Consider the following 14,543-nt stretch of genomic DNA (forward strand, 5'->3'; position numbering starts at 1 on the left):
AGTATAGGTAACCTCAAGCAGATGGATGGCATCATGATAGATAGGAGGTTGGAAACTTTTGCAAGAATGTGCCTCAATATCTTGCCCTCATCTCCAATCCCATAATAGATTGAGCTTCGCACAAAATGATGCATCTGGTCACAAAAGGTAGAAAGAGAAGATTGTATGGCAATATGCCCTAAATGAAAATCCAAGGAGCATGTTGACTTGGTCTATAAATCCTATGATACAAGGGTCACCAAGGAGGATATGGGTAAGGAAAATCATGTAAGCAAGGAGGAGAGAAGCATAATTGGCAATGACCTAGTTTCTCTAACCATTGGCAAGACAAGACTGGATAATGAGGGTATTCCAAGAGAGACATGAAATGACTCAAAGCCAGAGATGGGAAACTTTTGAATCAATACAAACGAGAAAGATTCAGAGGACTAGGCAGTTTTTAAATGCCATCAGAACAGAGGAGGAAAATTGCCAATCCCAAGTTGAACCCCCTCAGTTGACTACATCTAGTGAAGAATAGCAGCAAAAAGAATTGATTAAGACAACAATGTTGGATTTGGATTCAATATGCCTAAACCCCACTCAACAACCAAAAAACATTGTAGTAGTTAATGAAGAAGCAGTTGTACAACTAGTAATGGACAAAATGATAGAGGAGCAGGAATCGAAGTATGAAGATGAGGAAGAAGGGGAAGGTGAAGAGGTACCTATGATGGAGATAAGAATGATGGAGCAGAAAAAAACCAAACTAAAAAAATTGAATATGAAGAAGGGTAAACCAAGACCCAAATCCAATAAAGCTAAATTAGCAGTAGTGGTGAATGCTATTGGCCAAAGGAAACTAAGATCAAGGAAGGATATCATCCTTCCTAGGCGTAATGAGGTGCTTTGTACATGGAATGTTAGGGGCTTGAATTCCCCTAAAATATGGCACTTAAATCAAGCACCAAATAGATCAATCTAGAGCAAATATAGTTCTCTTATAGGAAACTAAATGGGATAATGGTGATAGTGAGCAAAGGATGAATGCATGGAGGCAATGGGTGGGGCTATTTGTTGAGGCAATTGGACCCTCAGGTGGGTTGGGTGTAATATGTGACCCACTTAAGATATAAGGGACAATAGTGGAGAAGAACAAGAATTGGATGGCGGTAAAGTGCAGACTATTGCATAATAATGTCTCCTACCTAATAAATATACACAAGCCTATCTTTGCGCAGGATAAGAGAGAGCTATGGGATTAGCTCATGAGAACCTTAGGGAACCTAAGGAATGAGAAGATTATCCTAAGAGGAGACTTAAATACCACTCTAGAATTAATCAAGAAAAAAAAGGGGAGTTGACCAACATAACCAACATTCAAAGGGATTTTCAAACCTTTATTGACAACAATCAACTGGTCTCTGATCCGAGAGTTCTTAATAAGGATTTTCATTCAAAGACTACTCCTTATAGTCACACAAGCGCTATTGAGGCCTATATCCCTACAAAGTACCAAGCAATATGTAGTCACACAAGCGTGATTGAGACCTAAAGGCCCTACAAAATGCCCAATATGAGAGTGAACTCTCAAATAGCTCCATCCTCCTAAACTTTCGTCTCAAGAGGCCTATTTATTATAGTGAGTCAGAATGCTCAGGTTCGGCTGTACTCACTTGGGTCATTCCCCTCTCACCAATGCCTAAGCAAATCGGGAGGGAAGACCTGCTAAGGGAAAGCACACAACAAACTAGAAAAGTGCCAAAGGTCTGGATTTTTGATTGTCTAGATAGACAAGAGCATACTCTCCTACTTTCACACTTTTCTCAAACAAGATCAAACAAATGTTCTTTTTATCCCCTAATTAAATCTAGGTGCCTAAGATAAAAAATAAAAGACACAAAATTTCTTTGTATATTCTTGGCAACCTACAAAACAAACATGTTAGTAGTTTTTTAAAGTTTAATCAACAAAATCTTTGACAAGCGGATTCTTGGGCCAACATCCTGCAAAAACACAGGTTCGTAGTCTCGGGTAATGCCTTGGACCAATCAAAAAAACCTGCAAAAGCTCACAAAATCCGATTAGAAGATAAAGGTTTATAGAAATAGTGCTTGTGTTGTTCTGCAGGCACCCGTGCTAAAGTGCCTGTGTACTCGCTAAAGTGGGGCTGAAATTAAAAAAACCAAAAAAATGCGAAAAAGTACAAAAAATAAAAAATGCAAGATATACTTGAGCGAACGCGCTGATAGGTTTTCGGAGGCGCTAAAGCATGGGCGTATGCGCTGAAACAAGTTAATACAGAAGACAGAATAAAATCCACAAATTTAAAAATTTGAAAACAGGCGGAAACTCTATTAGAGCACTCGCGTTGAACCGAGATTTCTAAAATGCTAAACATGATTGGACAAAACTAACTTAAATTTTTTTGTTCTTTTAATTTTTTCTGCTTTTTAGTGTGTTTTTAACTGCTAATTGAGGAAATAAATAGAAAATATGCACAAACACTAATTAGAAAACACGTATAAAAATGCCAATGTCAGACACGTTGTTTTAGTAACGTTCACATTATTCTGGGATCCTGCAAAAAGGGTGGGTAATATTCAAATTTTAAATCACCCACACTGAAGCGCATGCACTCATGTTGAAGTAGAAAATGCTCGCACTGGTCCCATGGTGGTCACGCTAATTTGTAGTTGTTTGCACTGTTTCAATACCTGCGATAAAAAAACTTACAAAAACTCCAAAAAAGGTTAAATTTAGGGACGTGGGTCCCACTGGGTGTGCCAAAATGAAGAGGGAAAAATATTGGAAGGAAGATACAATGATCAAATGCAATGAAATGAACATTAAATATTAAAACATTAAAAGACCATTATACCTTTGTAATCTTCTCCTTCTCCTTCGGATTGAACCTTTGATGAAGCCAAATATGCATCCCTTCTTGGCTTGATTGGATTGACTCTCTTGTTTGATGTGAATGACTCTCCAAGATTGTGCACAAGATATTGGATGGTGAGATGAAGTGGATGAGAAATTGGCTAAGTGATAGGTGAATGAAAATTTGGCTAGAGTTTGCATACTTGGATGGTTTTCTAGGCTCAAATTGGCATCATAAATTTGGCTAACTTGGAGACGTCAAATGAAGGAGTAGAGCCTCCAATTTATAAGAGAAGAGGGGAGGAAATGAAGGGCTAGGATTGATCCAATATGGAGGGTCAGGATTGCATGTGAGCCCACACATGGCCCAAGAGGAGATGCCAAGATATGTGTGGAGTCCAAGAGATATGCCTTAAAGGCATTTCTTGTCTCCACACTCCTCAAGATTCATTGGGAAAGCCTCCCAATGCACCTAGGGAAGAGAAAAGGAATAAAATATTCCTTGAGTGATGAGAAGAAGGAATTAAAAATTCCTAAAAAGAATGCTCATAGGGATTGGAGGATTAGAGGAATAAAAAATTTGTTGGGTGAAGGGATATCTAGAGGAATGTGAGATTTTGAAAATCTCACGTTCACCTAGGAAAAGGGCATTTAAGGAAGGTGGGTGAGTGAGGAGACAAGGAGTTGACTTTGTGGCTAATCATGTGGATTGGCCACTAGCAACTCATTAGGAGAGGGATTAGAAGAATGATTAGGTGGGATTCAAACAAATGGGATTTGTAGGAGGATTTGACTAGGAGAGAGAATTAGCGGAGGGAATTAAAAATTAGAAGAATAATGATGAGTGAGATTAGGGATGCTTCTAGAAGAATTCATTAGGTTAATGATGGATTAGGAAAAGGTGATTTGTAAGAATTAATTAATTAAAGGGGGGATTTGTAGAGAATTAATTTTAGGAATTTTTAGAAGATTAAATGTAGATTGATTTATTAAATAAATCAATCACGAGACTATAGCGACAATATTAATTATATTTAATTTATATTGAGAAAGAATAGGGATTGGCATAATTAATAAATTAATTATGCGAGAAAATTAAATAAATAAATTAAAATAATTAATTTAAGTGTTTACACCCCTCTATCCATTTGAATATTCCTAGGACCTCATTTGACCTATTTTCCAAAGACAAACCATTTGCAATTTGTTAAGTTTTGCAGATTGCATAGTGAAAAGTGTTTCGAGAGGGCTCACTTTGAGCATTTGTATCTTGCATACAGTTGATTATTTCATTATTTCATCAAACCAAGTGGTTCCTATGATTCCTTGTGGCTAAATGAGCTTGTATGTCGGGTTCCAAATCCTCATGATATTATTTGCTTTTTTTTTTCAAAATAGTTTTGAAACAAGGTTTGAAGAGGTTTTTGACAGGTTACAGCTCAGAAATAGCTAAGTACTCAACTTTGGCAATTAAAATTTTGTATCTCAAGAATAGTTAAGAAAATTCTTTTTGCAAGGTGATTCAAGATATATCATACTACATGCCTGTCAGGTGGCATGGTCTCATTTGATCATTTGACTAGTTTTTAAGGTGGTTTTTAGGGCCTTCGAGCTTGTTTCGACATTTTCGCAAAGGTATAAAAAATCATGTTTCAATGATTAAATTTTGCATATTCTTGTGTGTTATTGATCCAGGTGAATATTTGAGTGGTTTTAGGTTGGTTTTCGGGTCCAGTTGTTTAAGGACAAATTTGTTTTTAGCTGGGCCTACAAGGGACTTGACTTACCTCATCAAGCTGCAAAATTGTGTTTGCAAGTTAATGTTATGGTTATATTATTTAAATCAGTCTTATGATTTAAAAAAAGTTATATGAGTGCGAACAAAAGGGACCACTCATAGTTAAGAGGGTAAGTGAGTTTAGGCTCGGTGAAAGTAAATGGAGAATTCACTGAGTCCCGAGTAGATGAGTTGATACATTAATATGAAATGAGTGTCGTGTCTTGTGGGCCCCACTCAAAATGAGAATGGCATAGAATAGCTCTCTCGTCACTTCTTGGAATAATATTTTAAGCTTTGTCGAGTATCCGAGTTAAATGGATATGAAAGTTGGCCGAATGTCAAACTCTTCTTGACACTCGGGGATAATGGAGAATGGGTCCCACCGAGCCCCTAGAAGGCGATGAGATTTTGCCCTAATTCCTTTGTAGGGAAGGTTAGGGTGTGCAAAAGGAAAAAGGATCATGCCCAGAGATCGCAAAGCATAAGACATTTTTGAAGAGACTTTGAAACTTCTCAGCAAATGTTATAGGTCGGTGTATCATCGAATCTTTTAGAAGCAATAATGGCAGAATAAACATCTTTCGAGCAATGCAATGGAAGGTGTAACGCCATTTTCCACAAAATCTTCCAAAATCGTTCTCACATGTACGACATTATGGCAGCTTTGGCACGATGTGTGGGCAACCACCAAAGCATTATAGGGATAGAGGCGACTTTCTCAAAATCTAGACATTACAATGCCCAAATTGACATATATGCAAAATATGGAAGCATATATAAGACATGTATAAAACTCATTTGTTGAAAAAGTTTTGAAATATTTTAAAGCAGGTATCGATATCCATCATAGCATAATGTAGGTTTTCAAAATTTCTAGCTTGCAACGCCCAAGGTATTGCAGACATGAACCTCAAAATATGAAAGAAATATTGGATTAGGATATGGACATCTTGTAAAGCATAAAATAATTTTGAGATAATAGGAGAAAATTCATTTATGTAAGGCATTAACATATATTAAATCTATTAATGTGAGTCATTTTGCTAGTAAGAGGTTTATTGCAGTTGTATTTTCTAGTTTCTTGGCCCATGGATAAGCATTGGTCTATTTAGGAGTAATGCAATGTCAGTTACCATTTAAAATCAAATCCATATTCATTTTCCCCTTCCCTTTCTTATTTTATGAGTTTCTTGTTCTTAACTATTTACAAAGCAAGATGGATATTGTATCTGATAATAATTCATCTTCATTAAGCCTGTAGGTAGTTATTGTTAAAAAGTTATTATCAAATGCAGGCCCAAAAATAGGAACACCCTCTTGAGCATGGTGGAGCTCGAAGTGAAGAAGGCTATGAAAGCCTTGTGTTGTTGGAATTGCTTGTCCTTAGTCTATTGATAGTTTGGTGACCGCATTGAAGGTTTTATCCCCATCTTGGAATATGATGAAATCCTCAGGACTGAGGGTTGTAGGAAAAAACACCAACACGGCTATAAAAAGATCAACACCCAATCATTAACAAAAACAATTGTATTCACTTTGATTTGGGCTAACTTTTCTCATCATTTCATGTAGAGGCGAACAATTCTCATGGTCCAATTAGGGCTTAGAAGGAAAGGAGATTCGACCCTTGAACTGACTTATAAATACAAAGGAGGTAACTTTGTTAAGCCATTTTTATGAAAGTGTAGTTGTCTATGTGATTCACGCGAATTTTTATTTATAAATTTTAGTGTAATTTATTAGTAATTAATCAAATGTATTATCCTCATGGTTAAGCCGACCCTTTGTTGAATTAGTCGATTAACGTTGATTTGGGCCAAATTTTCTCATCATTTGATTTAGAGGGGAACAATTTTCGTGGTCCAATTAGGGCTGAGAAGGCAAGGAGATTCGACCCTTGAACCATCTTATAAATGCAAAGGAGGTAAGTTTGTTAAGCCATTTTCATGAAAGTGTAGGTGTTTGTATAATTCACACATATTTTTATTTATAAATTTTAGTGTAATTTATTAGTAAAATCAAATGTATTATCCTCACAGTTAAGTCGACCCTTTGTTGAATTAGTCGATTCACGTTGATTTGGGCCAAATTTTCTCATCATTTCATGTAGAGGCAAAAAATTCTCATGGTCCAATTAGGGATCAGAAGGAAAGAAGATTTGACCCTTGAATTGACTTATAAATACAAAGGAGGTAAATTTGTTAAGACATAGAGAGCGATAAAAGTTTGTAGCAAAAAACACAACAGGGGCATACCTCAAGTCCAAAACAAGAGGAACAAGGACCAATAGTCTAAGACCTAAGAGGCCGATTTACAAGACCTAATCATATCTAGGACCATTTCCCAATCATCAGAGAGGAACCTGTAGAGTTCCCTGGTAGCTTGTTTATCAGCTTCATCCTCAACAGTCCTATCGCGGAGGAGGGAGAGCATGAAAGTGGAGTTGTGTAAAACCTAGATGTAGAATTTATTAATGTTGATAATTTATTTGTCTCTAGCATCCATCCTGCTTCTAATTTCACTAATTTCCTCTTTCAGCCTCTTTGTTTCTAGAACTGGCCCCAAATTGTCAATGTGGTTCAATAGCTCATGGACCTCACTATTGAGGGCTTGCAACTCGTCCATCCTTGGATTTCCCTTGGAATCTATTTCCTCTTCCTTTTGCATTTCCTTATTCTCCTCCTCTTTAGGTAGAACCATCTCTCCTTCCTTCCCCTTTTTATCTGTATTGATCTTCTTGTCTTTATCCCCGTCATCAATAAAAACCCCCTCATCAACCTGAACCCCAGTGTTGAGCTCAAAAGCCATACGAATAATAGGTTCCACCTCATCCATAATGTTCTCTGGGGCCACATTGTCAATTTTATTAACAGGTTTCTTAGTGTTTGGGTTCAAGTTATCATGACCCAGAGGGGGCCCAAGGTTATCCATGTCAGCCATATCCAGAGGTGTCGTGGCAACGTCTTCTCCCACCAAGTCATTAAATTTGCCGCCACCTTTACCCTCCTCAAGATATTCCTCAGTATCCACAGTTTGTTGGGGTTTAACCTTCTTCTTAGTGGAACCCCTAAAGGAAAGCCTCCAAGATATTCTTCTACCATCAGTTTATAGAAATGGGTTTTCCTCATCTAACTCCGTAGAGGTTGAATTGTCAATGATGATTCTCTTGTGTTTTCCAAGAGATTTTCCTTTTTCCTTGTAGAAAATGGATTTCTTATCCTTCCCACCAGAAGGGGAGGGGAAGGTGGGAGGTCTCAGCTTGGTAATGGATGTTGATTAGGTTGAAAGAACTAGAATACTAGGGGGGGGGGGTGAATCAGTATTCCCACAAATTTAAAACTTTCTTCTAACTTTAATCTTCCACAGAGATATACAACTTCATCCAACAAAATTAATAGATATGAAACAAGAAATGTAGAATAAACATCAAGAACACAACCATAAGACAAACCCCATATTTATACCTAGAAAATCCAAATGGGAAAAACCAGGGAGAGTGTTAAATCTCAAGGCAATATAACTAGTTATATGGTGTTTACAATAGGGTCGGCTCACAGCCAGATTACGAAAGCGGCTCACTATCAGACTGCTCACTACAAAGATACAAAGAAGTGGCTCATTGCCAAAATGCTCACTAGAATATAAAAGATTGAACTAAAAAGGATTGCATCTACAAATGCATAGGATTAGTTCTCAGATTACAATTCAAAAACTTTATAGTAGATCCGGTTAGAGATCTCTATATAACTATCCTGTAGCAGGTCTAGTGAAGGACTACTGCACTACTGCAACACTATCTGCCTTTTTTGTCCACAACTCACACTTTACACAGTGCTACCTTCACTACTAACTCTCTTTCAGATATCACATGAACTTTCTTAATCTCCTTCTCACATACACTTTCATATCATGCTTCTGTCATACCTCATGCTATTACATATGTAGATATATATACAGGAGGGAACAAATACAAAATAGTGTGTCGGCCAAGTCCAACTTGTTATCAAGACACTCATGTCGGCCTCCACAAGATCTCTACATGCTTCCTTTAACATACTTCATTCTTTAATGCATATACTGAGATTACCGAGATTGTGCAGGGTCATCCAGACCCAAGAATACTGACTGATTATAATGAAATCAAGTACAACATATCCAAACCATAGACTCCACACATGCCGAGAATATCACAACACAAAACTCGAAGAGACACCACTGATATGACCAAAATAGATAATACCAGGACAAATGATTGATAGGTAGGGATCAATGAGAAATAAAATCCTAGAACAAGGATCTTCCAGAGATTACCACACTAAATTACCTCTGTCATAGCACTTGTCCCAAATAGAAACATATATCCATAACAAAATAATTGCACATAGTGACTGCATATAACATCTGAACCAATATCTAGACCAATCAGATCTACATATATTGTCTGGTCTAAACCGAATAGCTTGTTTGACATCAATGACAACAATATCAACAATATTCACACAGGTCTCAGGATCTCCCCCTTTGTCATTATTCGTAAAGCATATACAAAACCAAAACATAATTGTGTACAACTCCCCCTTACTCAATAAACTCCAAGAAACCACATTCCTTTCTCCCCCTTTTGACATCAAGGACAAAGGATGCCTTTGATGAAAAAAAAATGAAAAGGAAAAGGAAGAAAAACAACATAATACAACTACAAAAATGCTAGAAATTGAACACTATACAAGAACCTTCAACTGCTCTTCTTTGGAAAGATGAACTTGTATTTCTCCTTCATATCTAGAAGAAGAACTTCCTAAGAATGTATGGCTACTTTAATGCTAACTGAAAGGCTTCTACACTCTACAAATAGATCAACTGCATGAGACAAACTATCTGGAGCATATAGATTCTACTCATACTCAACTGCATTCCTAAGTAATGCTAAAAAATGCTCCAATTTGGCCTCAACAATCTCCTTAACCTTCCAAAACATGTTCACAAAGTCTTATTTTTGCCTCTACAACAATAAGAGTTCAACTTGAAGAGAATTGATTGTTTTCCTCTACTCACCATCCTTATCATTCAGAAAATCAAAAGACTTGCCCAGATTTGTTAACTCATCCTCAATAGCATCAACCTTGCATTTGTGCTTCACTGCAGCTTTTGACCAAGAGATACAATACCTATAGGCTCTTCTACCAATGTAGATATTTTTGGAATCAGGGATCACTAAGAGGGGGGGGGGGTGAATCAGTGATCTACTGGTTATCAAATTTTCAGACTTAACTTTAAACCACTGGAAGCATAAACATGAAACTAAAATGCAAGAACATAAAACAATCAACCACAAGATCATAACACCAGAATTTTTATGTGGAAACCCAAATGGGAAAAACCACGATGGGATTTGAACCCACAATGTTATTTCACTATGGCTAGTAGCAAAATAATATTACAATATGAGGAATACACAAGGATTTAGGCACACTGCCTATAGCTCACTACTCAAAAACAATAAGGGCTACAACCCTAGAAGGCTCACTACCTTACTAATTAATTACAATGATTAATTACAAAAAATTAACTCCAAAATAACATCTACAATTCTTGGATGAGTTTCGATTAAGTGCCAAATACACTAACTAAATCACCTATGTTGTTTTTCTCTATTCTATCATGTTCACTGTCTCAGTCAGCTATCGGATCAAGAATGTGCATGTGAAACTATGATACAAAGGATTCTTGATCACCACTCACTTGCATACATTCATACCATCCATTAATAAGATCTCCCACACTGAACTTATATATCCGCAATCACAAAATAGATCATACATCAAGTCGGCCTGCTAATGTAACGTGTAGTCACATGTCAGCTTGACCGGATCACCAAAGATAAATGTGGATCACCAAAACAATGATAAAATGATGTCTTTATGTTGTCTCAAACATCACATACATGATTCATAGCTCCACAATCACCGAAAAGATTCCAAACCAAAACTGCTTTATTCATCCTGGAATACCGGTTAACTGGCTATCGGTTGGCATCCTCTTCTGGAAATCAAGATCTATGATTACCAGATGGGAATCTCACAAAGATTTTCCATCAATGATAGTCATGAACTAATAATCAAACATCAGAAGCCACCAGATGAGTGTCAATTGCCAATAATCTCCCCCTTTGGCATTGATGACAACACTCATGAAAAATGGCTAAGTGTTGAGAACTGAACACTGAATAAAAAGAATTTTGAAACCTGTAATTAAACTCTTCTCTACTGTACATTTTTCACCTTTTCTCTCCCCCTTTGACAACAATGCCAAAGATGGGGTGTTGTCCAAAATTTATATATAGAGATACCTGCCGGAGACTTTACAAATACTTGAAAATGTAAGCAAAAATGGTATTCAAAGATCCTATGTGAGTGTCCCACCCACTCTTCAAGTTATCCAAAATTACAATGAATGCACTATATAAAGTTGCATGAATCTCTACTTCCTTTAGATCAGATGCCACAGTTTGAGCCATTGCCTTCATACAGTCTACCTAATTGCTTAACATGGTGTCCAACCGGGGGACAATCAAGTTCCAGAGTTCACCAAATCTCCTCAAAATTTTGTCCTTGTCCACATTGAGGCTCAAGATCTAATCATTTAGAGCCAACATATTCCCTTCAAGACTATTGGTTAGAGCCACATTGGGGTCAAAAGACTGTGAAATACCAACAAGTTTACCCTGGCAAACACTTATTTGCTTGTCTATGGACTATAGCTATAGTGAATTTGGGAAAAATTAGACAAGACTTATACAATTTACCACCTTCTTTCAATGCATCTGAAATAACCTGCAGACCTTTATTCAATCTCACTCTATCATCTTTTGGAATGCCTGTATTCTTATTTCCTTAAATCCATCCAATACTATCTTAGTAGTAGACTTTTCTAAAGAATCAAAATTGGTATTTACACTATTAATCAATTGTAACAATTTACTGGAGGAGATAGCATTAGGATCTAACTGTACACCCGAAGCCACCTTCTGCAAAACATCAACCGACATCAAAATAAGCTTTTTGTCTTCTGACTTAGATTTTACCAAATCTTGATTGGCCTGAGCTTGAACAGCTGCTGCAAGCATTAGCTTCTCGATAGGAGACATTTGTCCAAGGTTAAGAGGACCATCTAGATTAATGGATATTTGAGGTGGGATCCTTGTGACTACAGGAGTGTCAATTGCTGGATCAACAACTACTTTACCCTTGTCTACCTCAATAAACTTTATCTCTACTTTCTTAGGTTCCTTTTTCTCTACTCCACCCCCTTTATCTTGTGCACCGGTGTTGCCACTTGGTACAGTATCATCTTTTTGAATCTCAGGGTCTGCTGAACTATCTACCACCAGAGGAGAATTATCACTAGCCTCAACATTAATAGTTGTGTTGCCTTGATCTTTCGGATGTCCCTCGGTCTAAGTTTCATCCTTCTGATTGCCGGAAACACCTTCTTTTACTTCTGACTGAGAAGATTTAAATGCATCTTTGTACACATGGTCATTCACAATTATTTTTCTCCATATATCTTCACTCTCCTTTCTCACCCCTTCCACCTTGCCAATCATCAATCTATTTGCCTTGTTTTTGCTTCTAATTTATTTCTTGTTGGCTTCCTCAATGAGCCTTTTGGCTTCATCTCGGGTGATATAGGTGCAAACATTAATCAACTCTCTTTCTTTCATTTCCTTATTTGTTTTACTAGCTGTTAGCCTCCTTGCATCAATAATTTTGTACAAATATTGGGGGATGCTCCGCTCCAGCTCAATCAATGTTTTACTAAAATTGTGCAAGTATAAAACAACACCTTCTTCAACCTTTCTCTGATCTACCTCATCCAGATGTTCATAATAAGCTCCAAGATTCTTCAAGTTTCCATTAACAATTATTTCATCAATTAACCAGTCTATTGATAATGGATTCAAGGTCTTTGCCAAGTTGAGTTCTAACATGTCTTCCTCTCTTGGGCCTTCCACTAGGAACAAGATCAAATTTTTCTTTCTTGCTTTGCTCGGCTCCATCAGACTGTGGCTTCCTCACCACACTTATAAATTCCCCTTTCTTCTTAGCCTTTCCTACTTCCTCATCAGATTTTGTCTCAGAGGCCACCAGAGACACAACAACATAAGTCCACTTAGACTTCTCATTTTGCTTCAACACTCCCTTTCCAAATGGGCTCTGTCCTGAAGATGGTGTAGCAGGAGTAGGGGCAAGCTTAGTCTATGTTGGTTTAGCCTTGGAGGGAATTGGATCAACCTTAGGCTTTTTAGTTTCCTCTTTGGCCTCCATCTGAGCATGTTTCTCTTTGGCCTACTTCACCTCCTCTTGGGTGAATCACAACTGCATTGCCACTTCCTCAACCATCTTTGAAACTTTTCTTTTTCTAGTAGGTGTAGTGAACTGTTTGTGCAATTCAAGGTCTTTCTCCTTGAATGTTCCAAATATTTCCTCCTTCTCATCAACTAGATGACTCAATAAATGTTGAGCATAGACATCTAGAGTAGTCACATCAACTTCATTCCCCATAGGATGAATCCATATAGTCACGAGCTCAACTACTTCTATCAAGCATTGGTCCTTGTCAACCATTAAGTAGATTGTTTTCTCATACTTCTCCACTATTTCCTTTGGAATTATTTCTCCGCTCTTCATTGTAGCTTGGAAAGTTTTGAAATAACCCCACAGAGTAGATATCCTCATTTTAGCATCACCAATCCCCATAATCCCTTCCTGGATTTTCCTAGCAACCGGCCTGTCATAGGCCCATTCGACCTTTCCATGAACATCGGGGATTTCATTCATGAAGTAGAAAGCCAAACATATGATAAGGGTGCCAAATTTAAAAGTGTGCTTCTTGTCTTGTTTGATTTTATTTACTTAGCAAGTCGTTTAGAAGGATAGTACATGAGTCATACCTTTTATCTTCCTTCAACATCAAATAGGCAGAGTATATAGCAGTACTAGAGACAGAGTTTTGTCTGCTTGACTGGTAAACTTTGTATCTGACCACCATTGATGAAAAATTCACATCATGCTCCAGAATGTCATTTATGGTCATCGCTTTGTTGTCAAACTGGGAACCAGTGGCAAAAATCATGACGTTGTTTGTTATCTTCCTTAGACTAGGAACTTCATCGGATGAGTTCAGACAAGTCACGACCTGGATTACTTACTTGGTAATCTTGTGATGCTTTTCCAACAAAATAAATTCATCATGGATTTTGTTAAGTACAAACCATATCCATTCTTTCTCATCAAAAGTTGGAAAATGCACGAACTAAGAAAAACCCTTCGCCTGCAAATGTTGATATTTTGTCTTGAGATTTCCCAAGCTATCTGCTAGATGTTTGTTGTACATGTTCAACATGTCTACACTCTAGAGTTCATCAAGATCACAGTGCATGTATGCCCCAATGTCCTCATTGTGAAGAACATTGTAGGGTACAAAGGAAAATGCACCTTCGGGATCATCCTCGATAGATTTAAAATGATGTTTCTTAAAAATAGGTTGACCTCTATCCTTAATCTCCACAACAAGCAGGGTAGCAATTCTAGAAGTTGAAGCCATTTCAAACTTAGGGTTTGCGGAAACTGATAGTCTGAAACAGATAAATACCTTAATTCACAACTGGGCACTGGAACTCTCTTTAGGATCGCTGAAATCATTATTGAGATCGCCAAATTGCTTTTCTCTTCTTCTCTGCACTATTCTCTTGATCAAATTGTGATGAATGAAGCTTTGAAATGCCCTTTTAACCTTCGAGAACCTACTTCTTCATTGCAATATATGTTGCAATCAATTACCTTGATTTTCATAGAATTGCTTGCTAGAGCATCAAATATTCTCTGAAAATTCCAGATAACAT

This window comes from Cryptomeria japonica, chromosome 10 (assembly GCF_030272615.1).
Source record: "Cryptomeria japonica chromosome 10, Sugi_1.0, whole genome shotgun sequence".
Lineage (NCBI taxonomy): Eukaryota > Viridiplantae > Streptophyta > Pinopsida > Cupressales > Cupressaceae > Cryptomeria > Cryptomeria japonica.